The sequence below is a fragment of the Pinus tabuliformis genome, chromosome 1_1, assembly GCF_031772625.1.
Source record: "Pinus tabuliformis cultivar Carrire ecotype Pingquan chromosome 1_1, CPIR1, whole genome shotgun sequence".
Taxonomy (NCBI): Eukaryota; Viridiplantae; Streptophyta; class Pinopsida; order Pinales; family Pinaceae; genus Pinus; species Pinus tabuliformis.
In genome coordinates this window covers 733,520,310-733,537,022 of record NC_142297.1, presented here as the reverse complement: position 1 = coordinate 733,537,022, position 16,713 = coordinate 733,520,310, and the positions used below count along the sequence as shown (strand labels likewise).

General features: G+C 36.8%; 1 long non-coding RNA gene across 1 annotated transcript in view; it reads left to right on the top strand.

Moving 5' to 3' along the window:
- The first annotated feature begins 16,087 nt into the window (after nt 1-16,087).
- LOC149216042 (uncharacterized) overlaps nt 16,088-16,713 on the top strand; it is a 39,219-nt gene continuing 38,593 nt past the window's right edge. Inside the window, exon 1 of the long non-coding RNA XR_016251063.1 lies at nt 16,088-16,312. This is a non-coding gene — a long non-coding RNA (uncharacterized LOC149216042). The remainder of the gene's footprint in view (nt 16,313-16,713) is intronic.

The window sequence follows — 16,713 nt, the reverse complement described above, 5'->3', positions numbered from 1 at the left end:
AGTGAGGGATTATACTGAGAGTTGGATAACTTGAGAGCTAAAGATTTGTGTAATCTTGAGATATTTCCACTTGTATGATAATATAAATAGCAGGGTTTTTAGTGGAGGATTTCCCTAGAGTATTCTTTTGTGTTTCATGTGTGATTGATTCTTCTTCGTTGTTATATGTGTTCTGTTTGATCTTGCTCAAAATTGATAAGCTTCTGCAAGTTTGATTGTAGAAGTAGATTAAGTATTTTGTTTTAGTACATTGCATAATCAGATTATCCTGCAGTTTCTCTACAAGATGTGTAGAGAGTAAAATTTCTACATGGTATCAAAGCTAGTTGATCTATAGGGAAATTTCTACACAATGGTGACAAGACAAAACCAATTGCTTTATGCACAAAGGTTATAATTATGTTCAAGCAAGTGTCAACATGCTTACCTGTGCTATATTTTATGTGGTAACACATCATTCACATCATTTGTGTGAAGTTCATTGCCAATTTTAGCTCTATTTTCTTCTCTAAAGTCATGAATCATCATCACTAGAACATACATCAATGCATACTCCTTCTGCTTGTCCTACATTTTGTTGAGTGGTCTCTCCAAACCAAGGGATTTGACAATCCACTGTATAAGAATCTTATCATAGTATAAATATGAACATAAATGCTTCATGTTTATATTATTGAACAAAACATTTATAAAATGACACAATAGTCGAGACCTCAATACTTTTCTCCACAACTCACTCTTGGCAAATTCAAGGATACACTTGAACTCTTACACTAACTCTTTACAAACTCAAATTCCAGATCCCTTACAACGAATTCAACACTTAATTTTATTAGTATGAAAGAACTGCACAAAATTCCTTATGGAATCTTCCTTTAGACTATTCATCTACTTTCAATGCCCGTAAAGACATTTTTCATCAAATTTCACTTTAAAAGACGCCTAATTTTACACGTTATGGCCCACCAAAGAAAAAAAATTAGATTGTGGAAAATCTTTCTCAATAATCCTTACAAAAGATGAGAAAACACAAAGACACTATACCATTAACTCAATGATAACAGGGCCAATCATAATAGCTTTATGCATAAAGATAACATTTTTCAACTATTTTAGGGTTTAGGTTTTTTGTTTAGAATTTGAAAATATAGTTGTAAATAAGATTGCAATATTTTATTGTTTAACACGTGATTTTGATTATATAAATAAATTCAACACCTTTAGAGATATTTAAAATACTTAATAATATAATTTATAAAAGTCAAACCTATAATTATAACATTTTTTTTTATCTAATTTGAAATAAAATTTAAAAAGAAATATATATCGAAAACACTTCGAACATAAAATAGTTAAACTACCAAAATAATGGTAAACATGCATTCCCGTGCTATATTTTCCATGATAACACACCATTCAGATAATTGCATGTAATTCACTCACCCTGTCAAGTTGAGCTTTATTTTTTTCTTGATTGTCACAATTAATTATCACTGGAACATGAATGATAAGTATTCCCTCTACCCATCCCACATTTTGCGGAGTGGTCTCTCCAATTTGGTGGCCTTGACGACCCTTCATATTGATGTCGCCCAATGACCATTGCCAACAAAGTTGGTTCCCTTGTTTTCTGACTTATCGAAATGGATTTAGAATGACTTGTCTAGGCAATTTTCTATCCAACAAATAAATTAAGTGATATTTGTACCAATCAACATGTGCAAAGATTGTGAGATTTGATCTTCTTTGAGTAGAGATGTCAATAGGACCGAGAGATGAATTTTAAAACACACAACTATTAAAAACAAACATAGGTTTCTAATTATTATGTTATTATATTGTATGGAGGAAGAAAGGAACCAAGCCACATGAGATATTGTTGCCATGGTTGAACAACTAAGGAAACAGGTAGTGCAAGAGGTAAACGATCATCTTACGGTAGTGATGAATCACCTTTTGAGCATTAAGAAAGACCTGGAGTTGTTGCAGAAGGTAATGGAGCACTTGAATACCAAGTTGATAAACTTACACTTCATGGTTGATAACATTGAGGTCAAGGTAGAATCTATGACAATAGGCGTGCTTAAGGAAGTTTTCATGATTGGAGAAATGTCACCTCCCAGAATTCAGACAGTTGGGGAGGAAGGACAACTGCACTTCAAAATGGAAAGGATCATGGATATCGGTCACCCTGGAGATTCAATCCAAGAGGATTGCCCTCTAGAAAAAATGGAAGGCACCAGGCAGATTGCTCTGTTTTTTATATATAGTGATATTATATGTTGATTTGTGAAACTCTATGGGACTTTTTGGCGAAGTTATAGTTTAAATTATGTATGCAGATTATTAGAAAATAAGTTGGGTAGCAATAGGATTTATTATGAAACCACTTTGGAAATCTGTGAAGCAGAGCACACTTTGAATGTAAGGGACCTGGCCTATTTCTAGTTTTGATATATAAAAGCTACCCGTTTCTTAAAAAAAAGATCCCAAATCTAGCCTAGGAGAACATAAACACCATTATCTAGTAGCTAACCAAGGTGGATAAGGTAAAAAAATACATAAAAGTATGAGGTGGTTATGCCACATACAAAACGTGCCACATCATTAGATCTATATAAAAGTATGAGGTTGTTATGCCACGTCATCATATCTTAATGATAATTCACTATGAAGACAAGACATCTTCATTAAAAAGGAAAGAAGGCCAAATTAAAGCTCCAAGATTTAGCCTTTCAGCATAAAAGGGGTCCAATGGCCTCCCTCAAATGTGGATGACCCCTCTAAGTGTGAAATTGATATGTAGTAAAGCTTATCAAAGTGGTATATGCGGCAGGTATGGCTCAAGAGATGACACATATCCTCCAAAAGGTTATCCAATGATCCAATTTTATGACTCCAAGGTGGAATGAACTCTATAGAATATACCAGTGGTCACATCCATGAAGTAATTGATCCGAATTGGATCATTATATTGTTTTTCATCCATCTTGATGCATTTGGAGTGGAAAAAGTGGAGGAATCAACTCACGAGATCGTTTTTACCAGCGGGATCTAGTTTGGCGAAATAGGGTCTTAAACCTTCCGAGTGCATTTTGAGGCATCAAACAACGTTTTTTGGGGGGTAAAACTTTGCAAAGTTTGTGCAACACCTTTTTATCCTATTCTAGACACAAAGACCTTTCCAACGATGCAAGAAGCACGTCAATCAGAGTCCATATGCAAAAGTTATGCCACTCAGAAGCTGACCTTCCTGTTTTCACACCTATAGTTTGGGAGGATGTCGGGTCAACCCCATTATTCATGGAAAAGGGGCTAGCCACATGTTTTTGATGTAAAAGACTATAGAAGAGTCTTATTATAACTCTAGTTAAGATTTGATGTAGCCAAACTTAACCACTAGCAGGCTATCTGGCTGTGTTATAACCGGGCTACTAGGAGGAAGAGGCATTCCATTCTTTCAAGAGAATTTTGTTCCATAGATGAGAAAAGATATCCAGGACAGATAGGAGGTAGAGCACACAGAGAGGATTTGTGCATTGTATCAGCCCAAGAGCTACAAACATTACTTCTTTGTACCTGCAGCCATATTTCCAAACAAAGAAAGAGAGCGAAGTGACCTAACCTTCCAACTGGTTTTTTCTCTCGAAAGGGTTTCCTAGAGAGCATATGTTGTTTTTTTATGCGTGTGTGAGCTTATTTTTTCGTTCTCTACTTTTTTGCATAATTTAGTCGCATGCATGCACTAATTACAGTTAAATCCACATGTTTTAAAGTTTAATAAATTGTGATAGTGTAGATTTTTCAGAGTTTTAATATAATATTATTAGATCTATTGTGATGAATTTTCCAGTGAAATATCCATGACAGTTTACAAATCATTTGGTATCAAAACTAGTTTCTTTGGTTAATTTGTCAAGATTGCAGGGATCTAGATCGACAGGGCTGAAAAACGTAAAACCCTAATCATGGGCGACGAATTTGTAAATGACCTCGTGATCCTACAGAGGTGAGGTTTTTGCGGCTTGAATAATAGGTTGTAGATATAAACCACAATGTAAACCTCCTCATGGCGGCCCTAAGCAATAAGATGGGGATATTTGGAGAAGATGGGGATTCAAATGCAGAGGAAAAATCAGAATGGGGATCAGAAGATCGGGGAGAAACAAAGAACCAATCAAAGAAAGGACTCGAAAAAGATCAACCCAGTTCGAGTGTCGTGAACCAATCACAGTCCTTGTTTAAAATGGAAACAAAAGTCGATATCAAGTCCTACCACTACAAGATCGACGCTCTGAAGCTAAACCACTAGTTACAACAACTTGAAGTTTATTTCAGTGTCCATCAGATTGATGAAGGGCAAAAGATCTCATTCGTGTGGTTGAAATTAGAGGGCCATGCGCTGACTTGGTGGGAGAGCCACACGAAAACCTTGAGGTTGGAGGAAGAACCTCCAATGACTAAGTGGGAGGATTTCAAAACCCTCATTAAGTCACAATTTTATCCCATTGGGTACGTGGAGGACCAGTAGATTCGGTGGCATTACTTCAGGCAAAAGGCAAGCCAAAGCGTGCAGGAGTACACCACAAAATTCATAAAGATGGCTATAATGTTGGGTATATCTCCAAAGAACCGAAATGTACTCCTTAAGTATTTGGGGGGTTCGCACCATCATCTACGTGAGCAAGTGATGTTGTTCAAGCCCAAACAAGTGGTCGAGACTTGTGTACAGGCACAATATCTGGAGAACATAGGCCTGAAAAGAGTGCAATCAAGTGGATCTAAGTAGGAGGAGCAACATGAAGCTTCTAAGGAGGGGAAGGAGAAGCAAAAAGGTAGAAAAGAAAAAAAAAATACGACAACCACAACACACTAGTGCGAAGATCCTAACAACCACTATAGAAATTCTGCAAATTCTCTACAAATCTACCTCTAAGATCATGTAGAAAATCTGACTGTAGATTAACATGATAATGCAATATACCAAAGCAAAATACTATAATCTACTTCTATTATCAATTTGCTTTGGGGAAGCTTAAAGATCTAGCTGAATCAGAGTTGAACACATATAAACATAAGAAGAAGAATCAATGCACATGAAACACAAAAAATACTTAGGGGAAAGCCTCAGCTAAAAACCCCACTATCTGTATTATCATACAAGGTGGAAATACATCAAAACTACACAAAGCCTTAGCTCTCATAGCTAGCCAGCTCTCAGTACGATCCTCCTGGATACTCATTGACAAACAAGGCTTCTCACAAAACTTCTCCTCTACCCTCCAAGCCTCCCATTTCCATATGCAGTTTCTCTGGGTGATCCTCCTGTTACCAAGTGTAACACTGATCACTCACACTGATCTCACACCTTGTAAAACTATGCAATCCTCAAGGAACCTTACCTTGACTGCATGCTTTGGTTTCCTTTTGATCCAGGTGGATGTTGGTGGCCACCCACCTATCTCATTTGGACCCCCACAACTGTCTCTTTCAGTTTTTCAGTTTCCTTAATTATAGCGCAGTTTACTATTTTTAGCAATTTTTCGGGTCCTAAACTTCCGGAGCCGTTTTGAGGCCCTAAACGACATTTTTTTGGGAAATCTATCGCCAGTGATAATATATATATATATATATTTTTTTTTTTTTAATCATCTTTTCGGTCATAGTTCTCAAAGAGATCTTTCCAACAGGCTATCATGCGCATCAAACGAAGATAATACGACCAATTCGCGACCTTGGGAAGTTGGTTGTCCAACTCACCCCAAAACGGGGCCCACAATTTGGCGTTTCATCTTCTAGGGTTAAGTTTTGAGATGTGAAGGGTTTTCCATTGTTTCTCAGTAATAAACAGGCCTTCGAGCCTCATTGTAACACAGTTCAGAGGCATGTAGCCGCCACATCTCTTCTCAGAGATAAGCTACCATCGCCCTAGTTGGTTTATTTCCATCTCTGTTTGTAAGCATATTTCAGTATTTTACAATAATGAAATGTAGTATTATTTCCACTGCATTTTTGTGTATATGGTTATCTCTGTAATTTGTTGCGTTCCTGTTTAAATATGGATCACCTTTATAGGCAAACATAAGCAACTGATAGTACATTGTCCTTTTCTTTAATCTCAACCGGTTTTTTCTCAAAATAAACATGTGTGAGTTTCTGATGTGAGAATCTTCAGTTAATTAAGTAGCACTAGTTGCATGCATGCATGCATCAACTTACTGATAACTCTCTATTAATTCCACAAACAGTTTGGAACTAATTTAACTGGACTTAACTCAATAATCTGCGTTAACTAATTACAACTCAAATATAACTCAACCTTATCTCCTTAATTAAGGGATAATCTCCTTAATTTAAGGGATAATTGTTTGCATGACTTCAAAAAGACTTCTAGCTTGAATTTCTCCAACTAATTAATCCATAATGAGTTAATTAATTATTTTCCAAGCAGCTAGTGAGATTAAATTCGAATTTTAATTCAAGGACAAATTAAAATTGGAATATTCTATTTTTGGCATTTCTTGTTGCTATTTTCAATACTCCCTCTCAACAATAAAGGAATTGAACTCAATCCCGATCCTGAACCTTTAGAATATTATGCATGCAACACTTCTCTCTAGTGTTGTTGCTCCAGCAACTCCATAAACAAAAAAAAACATCCAACCTGAATCAGAATGATGCCTCTGTCATCAAAGTCTCTGACTGTTATTGCCTCTGTCGACTGAAAACTCTGCACCTCTACGCTCTTCAGTATCTGACTGCTCTAGCTTTTGTCACTTTGATCTCTGGTTGCATCAATCTCACTGATTCCTCCCGCTACTATGTACTTTGGGCTCTCGTAGCAAGGTACAATCCATGAGATAAAACCTCTCAATGGACCCTGCCCAATTTCAACCTTCTTGGGACTATCACTCCACATCACCCCACTCACACCTAGAGGTATGGCTGCATGTGATCCCTCTTTCCACCTGGCTCGAAATTTCTCCCTATTGAAGGTCTCTGGATGAATGGATGCCTCCACTCGGTCTCCTCTCGCTTCTCTAGTTGTGGCTGCCCCACAACTTCTAGAAGTTGCTTCTCCAATTGTGGTTCCTCCACAATTGTCTGAGGCTTCTTCTGGGACTGCATGTTGAGAGGTAATTTACTCTCCCTCTCAACCACCAAGTCTCTAATATTTTCCTTTCTCCTCAAGGCTTTGCATGCATCTTGAACCTCAAGAGCATACAGGTTCTTAACTCGTGAACCGATCCGTTTCACTTATATCGTGGTGATGTCTCTAAGGAAAACCTTTCCATTAATAAAAAACACATCATAGCCATGGTCTTCCAATACCACGACTGATACCAAGTTCTTCTTCAGTCCAGGCACATACTTCACATTTGTCAAGGTGATAGGAGGTCCTTGCTCCCTCTAAAAAGAAACTGTGCCCACTCCTAAAACATTATACTTTTCATCGTCACCCATCTCTATGCGCATCTTAAGGTCTTTCTCCTCTAAGGCACTGAATAAACTTTTATCACCGGTCATGTGGAATGAGGCTCCCTTGTTAAGAAACCAACCACAACCCATCATAGATGACACCATGCATGCGATGAGGGTAAAGTCCATTTTGAACTGAGAGGCTAATGCTTCACCTTCAGATCCTTCTGAGGATCCCTTCTTGGACTTCTTTGATGGGAAATTAGTCGCATAATGACCCATCTCATGACAATTAAAGCATCTTACTTTAGACTTGTCAACCTTCTTCCCTCCATGAGAAGAATTTAATTCAGAATGGGACACCTTCCCCTTCCCTTTCCTTGCCTTACGTGCTAACGCCAGATTTTCTTCATCATCATCCTTGAATGAAAAACCATCTCGTGTGCTCCTCGTGATCTCCTCCTGCATGAGATCCGACCACAATCGTTCCCAATCTGGCAGTTTCTCCCTTCCATTCACAGAGTCCTGGTACCTATTCCAACTCTTTGGAAGGCCAAGGAGAGCAAGGCTCACCATATCATCATTGACAGTAGTTATTCCCACACTACCAAGCTCATCTCTACAAGTGGTGAGCTTGTTCAGATATGTGGAAATAGTATCGTTGTTCTCCATCTTGATTCTTCGAAGCTTGTCCTTGAGCACTAATTTCCTCTTATCGCTACTATTCTGGTAGAGGTCCTTCAATGTCTTCCACATTGAATATGGAGTATCCTTCCCATGGAGACTCAAGACAATATGGTCTCAAACTCCCTCAAGGATGATCTGTCTCGCCCTCACCACACACTTCTTCCACTTAGCTAACTCTTGTGCATTAGTTGAACTTGGCTTTGGGATTTATTGATCAATGAAATCCTTCAAGCTGTTGTCTTCTAATACAGCCTCCATGCGATCTTTCCATGCTATGTAATTCGAGCTGTCATCCAAGGCATACTCGAGTCTCAAGCCATAGAACACCATTGACCAACCTGAAGTATGTTATGAATTTGATTTGCACCTGCAACCCTGAACTTCAAACTTCGAATTATCTTCTCAACATACTGTTCACAGCTTCGATAAACTCAACTCCGATACCATGTGGAAATTCTGCAAATTCTCCACAAATCTACCTCTAAGATCATGTAGAAAATTTGACTGTAGATTAACCCGATAATGCAATATACCAAAGAAAAATACTATAATCTAGTTCTACTATCAATTTGCTTTGTGGAAGCTTAAAGTTCTAGCTGAATCAGAGTTGAACACATATAACCATAAGAAGAAGAATCAATGCACATGAAACACAGAAAATACTCGGGGGAATGCCTCAGCTAAAAACCCCACTATCTGTATTATCATACAAGGTGGAAATACATCATAATTACACAAAGCCTTAGCTCTCACAGCTAGCCAGCTCTTAGTACAGTCCTCCTGGATGCTCACTGGCAAACAAGGCTTCTCACAAAACTTCTTGTTTGCCCTCCAAGCCTCCTATTTCCTTGCACAGTTTCTCTAGGTGATCCTCCTATTACCAAGTGTAACATTGATCTCACACCCTATAGAACTATGCAATCCTCAAGGAACGTTGCCTTGACTGCATGCTTTGGTTTCCTTTTTAGGCAAACATAAGCAACTGATAGTACATTGTCCTTGTCTTTAATCTCAACTGGGTCTTTCTCATAATAGACATGCGTGAGTTTCTGATGAGAGAATCTTCAATTAATTGAGTAGCACTAGTTGCATGCATGCATGCATCAACTGACTGATAACTCTCTATTAATTCCACAAACAGTTTGGAACTAATTTCACTGGACTTAACTCAGTAAACTGAGTTAACTAATTACAACTCAAATATAATTCAACCTTATCTCCTTAATTAAGGGATAATCTCCTCAATTTAAGGGATAACTATTTGCATGACTTCAGAAAGACTTCTAACTTGAATTTCTCCAACTACTTAATCCATAATGAGTTAATTAATTATTTTCCAAGCAGTTGGTGAGACTAAATTCGAATTTTAATTCTCAATTTTAATTCAAGGACAAATTAAAATTGGAATATTCTATTTTTTGCATTTCTATTTTTAGCATTTCTTGTTGCTATTTTCAACAACCACTGTAACAACTACAACATTGGTGGCCATACAGAGGAGAAGTGTTGGAATTTGCATCCAAAGCTAAACCCGAAGAACAAGAAGAAAGATAATAAGAAGAAGAATCTCATGACCACTGATTCGAGCAACCAAGTTGAAATAAACTTGGACAAGGATTAGAAGATCGTCTATACATCAGTGCAAAAGGAAGTGAATGTGAGTAGCCTTCAATAACATGAAGAGAAAGAAATGACCAAACTCTTCCATATAAAGATACAGGTCAAGAAGACTAAGATTGATGCTCTGTTTGACTTCGGATCGCAGGTGAATCTCATTGCAGTAGAGCTAGTCAAGAAGTTGGGGTTGGAAGTTAGTGATCATCCAAACCCATATCCACTTGGATGGGTAAATAAGGATGCAGAGCTTAAGGTAACAAAACAATTCAAAAATAGATTTTCTGTTAGTGTTGATTTTATTGATGAAGTAGATCTAGATGTGGTTCCCCTTGATGTATGTGGAGTCGTGTTTGGGAGTCCATAATGTACACACGAAATGCAATATTCATGAGGAGAGCCAACCAATACTGGCTCATCAAGGATGGAAAATCGTTCGTCATCAATGCGCACAACAACAAGTCGAAAATTTCATTGCTAAGTGCCAACCAAGCCAAGAAATCGATTAGTTCCAGTAAGAAGTATGTTTTATTGTTTTTAAGAGAAATTCAATTCGAAGAGGAGTCAATAAGAAGCGAGGCATCCCTGCAGGGGTGTACTAAGAAATATAAATAACAATTGGAGGAGTTGTTACATGCATACAAGGATGTGTTCTGAGAGCCTAAAGGGTTACCACCCATGAGAGAAGTGGAACAGAGATCCAACTATTCACAGCCTCCCCATTGCCAAATATTGGGCTATACAAACAGTGTGTTATAGAAGTAAGTGAGGTGAAGAAACAGTTGCAGCAACTGCTAGAACAGGGTGTCATTCGACCAAGTACATCATCATGTGGGTCACCCATCATCAGTGTGCCAAAGAAGGATGGGACTTGGCGCATGTGTATAGATTATAGGGCATTGAATAAAATCACGCTCAAGAACATATACCCCCTACCCAGGTAAGACGATCTACTAGATTAGTTGCAACAAGCAAAGTATTTCACCAAGCTAGACTTGAAGTCTGGATATCACCAGGTTCGAGTCAAAGAAGAAGATACATGGAAGACTACCTTCAAAACCAGGCAAGGTCTGTATGACTGGTTAGTTATGTCATTTGGCCTATGTAATGCACCAACTACATTTATGAGATTAATGAATGATATATTGCACCCTTTTATATATTCATTTGTTATTGTCTATCTAGATGATATACTTGTACATAGTGCTACTTGGGAGGAGCATATTTCACATTTGACGTAAGTGTTGAAAACATTGAAGAAGCACTAGTTGCTAACAAATATCAAGAAGTGTGAGTTGGCGTAGTAGTCGTTGGTGTATCTAGGGCATGTGATTAGTGGAGGAGAGCTAAAGATAGATCATTCCAAGATGGAGGCCATCATGAAATGGTCGGTGCTTACTAATGTTTCCGAGGCTAGGAGTTCCAATGGGGCAGCACAATACTTGAGGAAGTTCATAATCTCATTTGCTCATATCTCTCAAATCGAGAAACAAAATCAAATTTTGTAAGAAACCCATTTGATCTAACAAAAAATTCTTTCAAATGAGATATTTTCCACCTTCTGAAATGCTCCATGGAGGTCATGGAACTTGCATAAATTTTGTTAAAGATTGTTACTTTATGTTTCATTCATCATAGTGCTTCAAACCCTCATTCCCATGGAGTCATAATCTGCTCTAATACCACTAATTCAAATCTTGGGGGGAGGCCCCCAAGATCTAAAAAAATTGAAATGGAAAAAAAAATATGAGACTAATCCAGATCTTGGGGGGAGTCCCCCAAGATTTGAAAAAATGAAATGTTAGAAAAAGAGAGGAGAACACACAATGAACAAAACCACATAAAATTTTTCATTAAAATGGAGAATTGTAAAAGCAACTATGTGGTGGATAATATCTCCTTTTACAAAATGCGACTTGTTACTTCTAGCCTTTTTTAGTTACAATACAAGGATAAATTTCATGGGTGGGTAAATACTATGGGTGAATGAATACCAGGGGTAGATGCCACTTCCAATACCATACCAGGGGTAGATGCCACTTCCAATACCATGGCTAAATTCCATAGGTGGATGAATACCATGGGTGGATAAATACCATGGATGAATGAAGGCTATGGGTGGATGCCACTTACAATGCTTTGGTTGGATAAATACCATAGGTAGATGCCACTTACAATACCATGGGTAACTACCATGGGTGGATGCCACTTTCCATTCGGATAAAAAAAGTAATGCATAAAGAAAAATTACATTTAAATGTGCTCTTAATTTGACACATTGTAACTTTTCTCAAATCAATAAACTCCACCAATATATCCTCCTCCTCTTGTTTTTATTTTATTATTATTCATTTATTTTCAAAAGGCGACAAAATCTATCATGACTAAGTGTCAAATAATAGTGAGGGCAACCATCACTAGGTGTTATCTATGTCTAGATAAAAAACACTTGCCATGTAAATGACTAGCTAGTGCTTCTTAAGGTGACAAACTTCTACTCCTTATACATGTTTCCTTTTGTTTGAGGAAGGTGACTTCTTAGCTAATTTAAATAGGTTTCAGGTCTTCTTCGAGGATCAAAAAGTCGCTGTAACTTATATAATATCCATAATAAAGCCAATCTTCATTATCGTCATTGCTTAAGTTATCTTTAGTGGAGTTATGTACTTTCTAGTATCTTTTAGCCTTAGTCCCATATATGTGATTAGTGATCACCTTTGGTTGCAATTTAATTGCTCATCCAAAAGATTCATCTATATTATCTTTTACATTTTTGGTTTTTAAGAGAAATGTGTATCCATAAAAAATTTATAAAACACTTCCCCTTGTTTTAGATGATACTTAAAGTAAACAATATTTTGCAAAAACTCAAAACTTTATTACGTTGAGATGTGCTCTACAACCCAGTATGGGGGGGATGTGAAGCATAAATGTTTAACATTTAACAAATTTAATCTATTGAATTAAGACTTCTGTGATCCATATCAAGTTTTTGGGACATGTTTTCAACGATAATAACATCAAATTCATTTGTCAACGTGTTTCTAACCAAGAAGTGTGGTTTATCGTTAGGACAAGATGAAGTATCAGATCAAGACAACAAATTAAATAGAGAGACCGATCACTCAAACAGCTAGAAAGAAACGAATACTTTTGACCAAAAGAAACGACTACGTTTGACTTGACTAATGTAGCCGTTTTTTTTGGTCAAAAGTAGCCGTTTCTTTCCGGCCGTTGGAGTGATTGGTCTCTCTATTTAACTTGTTGCCTTGATCTGATTCTTTTTCTTGTTCTAATGATGAACCACACTTGTTGGTTCAAAACGCATGGACAAATGAATTTTGATGTGATTATTGCCGAAAACATGTCTCAAAAAATTAATCTAATGTCAATGTCGACATAGTATAGGGTAGATGTGTAACGTAAATGTTTAACATTTAACATTTTTATGTTGACTAATTTATTAAAAAAAATATTAAAAGTAACAAATAAAAAGTTAAAAGTAATATAAAGCTATGTAAACATTTGAATGTTTCAATTAATAACAAAAAGTTAAAGTTAAAGTTAATTTGTTATATTCTGATTTTGTTATTATATTGTGTATAGGCTTTGTTACCATACCATGGTTTATCAATACCATATGCCAAAAAACCATAACTTATTTCACAATCAAAATATTTTATAACAATATGACACGATTATTTACCATGAATATTTACCCCCACTTTATTGTGGATATTATTAACATGCAAATAGGGTTTGTTACAATAAAATGGACCAATACCATGGCTTATCAATACCATAGGCCCCAAAAACACAACTTATTTCACAATCATAATATTTTATAAATATTTAATATTAATTTAATTTAATAACTTTTTAAATTAATTATAAGAGGAAAAACGTTATCATTAGTTTTGAGATAACTTCTCTCCTCATTACTACTAAAAAGATTCCCATAGGAATGAAATCAAGGTTTCAATAAAATAAAAAATAGAATATTTTGATATATAAAAATGTGAAATATATAATATAAATAATATTACTAAGAACCAACATAGATCCATTTTAACTATGGACCCATCCATGAGAGCAAACAAATTGAGTAACAAGAATAGGGGAAAGATAGTGCATGATTGTTTAAGTTTTTTATTATTGTATTTTCTTTGACATGATTAATCCAAGATACAGGTCTAATATTTTACAACCAATTGAGTTTTTTTAATTTAGATATTTTCTTAAATGCAATATCATAGAATCAAATTTGAGAGAGAGAGAGAGAGAGAGAGAGAGAGATGGAATTGGAGGGGGTGAGAGAGGGAAGAAAGAACAAAGACAAAGAGAGATGGAGGTGGAGAAAGACATGGAGTGACAAGGGAGAGGTGTGGAGAGCGATGGGGAGAGGAGGGAAGAGAGAGTTAGAGGGAGATAGCGATAGAGTTAGAGGGAAGAGAGAGAGAGTGATGAGGGAGAGGTAGAGGGAGGTGGGAGGCAATGATAGAGAGAGGAAGGAAGTGAGGGAGGACTCAATAGAGAGAAGGAGAAAGAGATGGAGTTGGAGGGGGAGAGAGGGAGGGAAGAAAAAAGACACAGAGGGAGAAAGGTGGAGAGAGAGAGAGGGAGAGTAAGAGAGAGGGGGAGAGAGAGATATTGAGAGAGAGTGTGCATATTTGAGGGTGAGATAGAGAGAGGGAATAAGAAAGAGACACACTAATACAAATATAGATATTATATAACTAGCATAGATCCATCTTAACCTCGAATCTATCAAGCATTGAGAGTGATCAAATCTCTTGAGGTGCAATCATTTCCTCAAGTTTTGCACTAAAAAAAGAGGTTTGCACCTCGAGAAATTTGATCCATTTTGGCGTTGGATAAATCCGATGTTAAGATGGATCTATGTTGGTTATATAATAGTATATAATATCTGCATTTGTATCTGTGTCTCTTTCTTATTCCCTCTCTCTATCTCACCCTCAAACATACACACTTTCTCTTCATATCTATCTCTCTATCTCCCCCTCTTCATCTCCCTCTCTCTATCTTAACCCTGAATCTATCAAGATTGAGAGAGATCAAATCTCTCAAGGTGCAAACCTTTTTTTTCCGAGTGCAAAACTTGAGGAAAGGTTTGCACCTCGAGAGATTTGATCACCGAGAAATTTGAGGAAAGGTTTGCACCTTGAGAGATTTTATCGCTCTCGACGCTTGATATATCTGAGGTTACGATGGATATAGGCTGGTTAAAAACTCTAGACTATTTCAACTATTATTATCATTAAAAAATTCCCCATACCACTTAAATGAATGAATTTGAGATTAGTAGAGAAAATAATTGCCCTCAAAGGTAAAGATGTAATGTTTAACATTTTGACCCGAGATAACATAGCAATAATAATAAAAACTTTATAATTGATGGTTTTTCCCATAATATTCTTAATCCATTATTTTTTCTATAATATTTTTTGATATGATTTATTTAAAAATTAATAATTAAACCAACCTAAATTCATTGAACATAGAAATCAAATCTTTTCTCTTTTCCCCGATTTAATCCATCCATAATTAAAATATATCTAACTAATAACCAATTTTCCCACCACTCTTTAAACCTAATTGAAAATCATATATATTACCGACATTCTCCAAATATACATTGCTGGGCTAGGGTTTCATATCGTGATACCAATCAGTCTTGTTTTGCTTAGGCTAGGTTTTAATGTTGTATTACCAATCAGTCTGGTCTGCCGTTCGAATCTGCTTCTACTCAGAACCCTGAGAATCAATGGAGGTAGGCTATGAAAAGCCGCTCAAAGACAACTCCCACTGCTTGATGGGTGCGAATTCGTTCAAAACAATAGGGTTTATAGCAGAGCAGAACAGTGCTTCAAACCCACGGCGTTTGATATAGTGGTATTGTCCCTTAAGTGTTAGTGGTTGCTCCAACAACATCCATGAGGTCATTTGCTCTTCGAATTTTTCCACATATTCTGAATTCAAATTTGGAGAGAGGCTTAAAGTTTGGAGAGAAAATGGCTACATAGATGTTGTTCGGAATAGTTCAGTTGAAGAGGAATCTTAATCAGGTGTTATTGAGAGCAACAAGGGTTGACAAAATCGCAGGAGCATCGTACATAGGCTCCGGAAAAATGGTTGGAAGACCCAGAGGTTAGAAAGAAAGATCTAGGGTTTACAGGCAGTAGAAACGTCGTTTATGAAGGTTAACAAGCTGGAGGAAAGTGAAGATGTTTAGCCGAATCCTATTTGGAACATAGAAGGACGAGGAGGAATAAACGTAGGCGGAGGAGGTCAAAGGAGCTTCAGTGTGTTTCTTCGGATGGTGCCAACGGTGTATCTGCTGATCCTGGTATATCGACTCTGAGAAAACAAGGAGGATGAGGAAGAGCAGGATGCAGTCAGAAAATAGCTATAGGATGCATGATAGGAGCACAAGTTTCCTTGTTTTGAGATAGCACGCATCATAAGCATGGCTGTAAGCATTTTTTCAGGAGAAATATTTGAGTAAAACTGGATGGACAGCGCAAGCAAGCACAGGAAGTCGGGACTCCATTATAGAGACATCCTATTCCAGGTATGAATTCCTAAACTGTGTTCGAATTCAACATTATTTAAGGTTCTCTATTTGGCTGGATCTATGCATGATATCATAAAACATTCAATTAAGTGCACGGTTGTCTAATCTTACATATATTCGAAAGTGTCACTTTCAAGGTAACAGCTGATTCCTCTACATCGAGATACCTTGATAGGTATTTTATGCAGTTGATATCAACTTGGCTGCCTTACCTGATCATATTTCAATATTAGATTTGCTTATGGTAATACGTAGGTTGTAAGTACAGTCCAATCATTGTAAAGCTTTGAAGTTGATCACGAAGGAATACTGGGCTGTTGAGACTAGCTCGTTCGATGTAATTTTCTTATACTTTTGTTTTGTTGTTTTTTTTTCTCTTAGTTCATTTTTTTGCGCAG